The sequence below is a fragment of the Psammomys obesus genome, unplaced genomic scaffold (genome assembly GCF_907164565.1).
Source record: "Psammomys obesus unplaced genomic scaffold, mPsaObe1.curated_primary_1811, whole genome shotgun sequence".
Classification (NCBI taxonomy): domain Eukaryota; kingdom Metazoa; phylum Chordata; class Mammalia; order Rodentia; family Muridae; genus Psammomys; species Psammomys obesus.
The window spans coordinates 3,668,582-3,672,307 of NW_026596460.1; positions in this window are offsets into that span (position 1 = coordinate 3,668,582).

Sequence of the window (3,726 nt, forward strand, 5' to 3'; positions counted from 1 at the left end):
AAATGTTGTAAAATTCCTGCATGTAAATAAGAGGTGTTCCCAAGGCTCCACCTCTAGCTAAAGAGCTGTTGGTAGTTTCAGGAGGATGGAGAGTCACTTTTCTTTGGGGGTGGCCTCGGCTTTCCATGATCTACACCCATGCACATGCAAACAACATTAACAGGACTAAGTCCAATTAAAAACAAACAACTGTGATATTAGGAAGTAGATGTCATAAGGTAGCCTGAAGAGTGTTAGAGAAGAGACAGCAGTTGGACATCAAGATACATTGTATACATGTATGAGATGTTCAAAAAGTAAATTTTAAAGCATTTACTAAATAGGATAGCAGCTATAGCCTGTGCCTCTTTGGTGTGTGTTAGCAATAACAGTGACAATCATATGGTGATTTCTCAGTGACTAACTACCTGAATTAAATCATCTTCAATGATCTTATCAAAGAAGAATCTGTTTATAGTAAATTTCATTTCAATGGCTTTTAGTTGGAATGTCAGTTCTTTCTTCTCCACTATATTCTTGGTCACATATTTGCTTTGCCATGAGGACTACTTTCTTGTTAGAGTTAATTTGAGACTCATACTATGGATTTTACCACTCCAAAACAAATTAACATCCCTAAGACACATTTTACACCCAAAATTACTAGATTTTAGAACTCATGTCTCACCTCATGAAAAATTGCTTTCCAACAGGGAGAAGCAACTATGTGCAAAGCATTTGCAAAACTCAAGTTAAATTTGGGAGACACTTTCAACCTCGCACTCTTTAATTTAATTTTTGAATTCATAGATATGTATGTTTTGGGTTTGGCTAGGTGAATAATCTACAACTAAACTGTACTCTGAGCCCTCGAGACATTAATATCATGAAGGCGGACTTAATAATACCAAGCTTGACTAAAGTGCTTGGAGCCTCCTATTAAAACAGCAAGAACTTAACTCTTCTACAGCTACACTTCACTTTATAGGACAGTCACATTACATAGTCTGTGTGCCTTGCCTTTGTTAAACTCTACCTTCTGCAGTTCTGAATATCTCTGCAAAGACTGCAGTTCATTGTCTTAGTTTGGGTTTCTATTGCTGTGACAAAACAACATGGCCAAAAAAGCAAGCTGGGGAAGAGGGGGTTTATTTGGCTTACACTTACATATAACTGAAGGAAGTCAGGACAGGAACTCAAGTATGGCAGGAACCCAAAGACAGGAACTGGTGCAGAGGCCATGGAGGAGTGCCACTTACTGGCCTGCTCCCTAAGGCTTGCTCAGCCTGCTTTCTTATAGAACCTAGAACCACCAGCCCAGGGATAGTCCCACCCCTACTGGGCTGGGCCCTCCCACATCAATCACTGTTAAGAAAATACCCCACAGACTTATCAACAGCAAGATCTTATGGAGGCATTTTCCCATCTGAAGCTCCCTCCTCTCTGATGACTATATATTGTGTCAAGTTGACATAATACTAGCCAGTACACTCATTAACCCTAAAAGGACACGGTAGTGATTTTAGAGCATCAGACATGATTTCACAGACAAGATAATCCAAGAAGTATTTAAGTCTCCTGAAATTTTGTGAAAACTGAATGAGTATAGAGAAACATATTAATTTGTTGATATTGTTACCATTTTCCAATTGAGTAGCTGAGTCTAATGGTATTAATTTACTTCTGAGTGATTTTCAGCCTTTTATTCGCTTTAAGACTTTTACTTTGTTGTGTCTAGAAGCCCAGAGTCACCACAAAATCCCACAATAGTGTCTGAAAGCTCAAGATCAAACAGCACTCCCAGAAAACACTCGAAAAAACAGCTCAAGGGCAGAGAAAATTCAGTTATTGGAATTTCCCTGTGAATCTGAAGAGCCCTGCCCACATGATCAGAGAGGCCTGCCTGCAAACACCAGTCTCCTGTATTTCTCCATCTTCCCCGTCTCCTTACACAGCTAAAATAAACTTGTTTGCTACCAGTTACAGGTCCACTCATCTTTCTTCCTCTTGTTTTTCATTTATTTTTTCTTTGTTTTGTCTTCAATAGAAATCACAATTGTTCTATAACTGATTGCTATGAGAATCAAATGTTTTAATAACTGATATCCAAAAGTTTGGAAAAGTTAAAAAAAATCATTATATCTATAAAACACAATTACTCTTCCCTCATCTGGTTGGGTGTACAAACTGTGTGTGTGGGTCTATATGTGTGTGTGTATGTATATTTGTATATATATATATATATATATATATATATATATATATATATATATATACACATTTTGGTATGTGTGTGCATGCTTATATGAATGTATAGGTGTGTGTTTGCTTGTATGTATGTGTATATATATGTATATATATACATATATATATACATGTTTATGTATATTATGTTAAAAGTAATTAGCTTAAGGAATACAGAGAATTATGAAAAATGACAGGGGCAGCAAAGAGAATGACTAACTGGAAGAAATCACACAGCAGAAAATAATATTAGTACTTATTCCTGAAGTTTGGGCCGCCCAACAAGGCCCAGCAGAGCAGGCTTGCTCCTGACTGCTCCCCAGCAGGGCAGGTCTTATTCTTGTTTTTCCATTCTCAGTGCCATTGGAACTGACCCACTTCCCTTGGCTAGTCCAGTGGCATTATTTTTGGTGTCCCATTGCTTTAGAACCAATCGCCTTTCTCTTCTCAGAATGACCTCTGTCCCTCCAGCTTACATTCCTGGGCTTATCTTAGATAACAAGAACTCTCCATCCAGAGCTCTTGATTTCCCCTGAGGAAAAGGGGAGCTCTTGTTTACACACTGCAGTGAATCAGTCGCATTTTCTCCAAACCTCAGCAGTGTTCTATGAAGAAGGTCACTCACTGACACAGCCAGGGTCAGGCTTCCCATACAACTGTAAATGCAGGCATGTTGTGCGAAGTAGTCCACAAATCACCAGGTATATAGAACCAACCATGTGTCCCAAAATATCTGGCAGATTAAAGTCAAAGATGAATATTTACAGAAAAATATTAATAACTTGCTTATGAATGACTTCATGTCAGAAGCCAGGTCTTCAGCTGGAAGGTTTCACTTTACAGAGGCATTTAGCCATTTTCTAGGAATTCGTCTTACTGTGTACATTCAGAGATACTTTCTATGGTCATCCCCAGCATTGCCTGCTAAGAAGCAGGATGAGAAAATGAGCACTTCAGTGTGCAGATGTGAGATGTAAATTCATAAGCTTTAGAGATAAGCACTGACAAAATCTCAAGGGGCAGGTCAATGCCACAAAACTAAAAATGCTCAATTCTGCTCTTATATGGAATTACTAGACTCTCAGCAAAGATGGCAAAAATCATTCAGTTCATTTAAAGACAAAGAGATAGAAATCTCTAAAATCATGTTACAAGAAGCAAATTTAAAAATAAAAAGTCAATTGAGAATCAAATACTTATATTATTTCTGCCACACTTTGATAACTCAACATGCAATAGTGATCTTGGAGACTTTCTTCAAACATGGATAACTTACTAGCATAAGTTTATTTTGTAAAAATAAATAACTGACCAAAGCCCAATTTTTGTTTGTTTGTTGTTTGTTTGTTTGTTTTGTTTTGTGGGGGGTTGTTTGTTGTTGTTGAGCATAGGACCAAAGGTGTCTCAATTTGAAAACTTGGGATTTCAAAAATTTACTCCTCTAGATGAGACCTAGAAATTTTAATTATTCCTTTCTGGTTCTGCATGTGTGATCTCAACAAC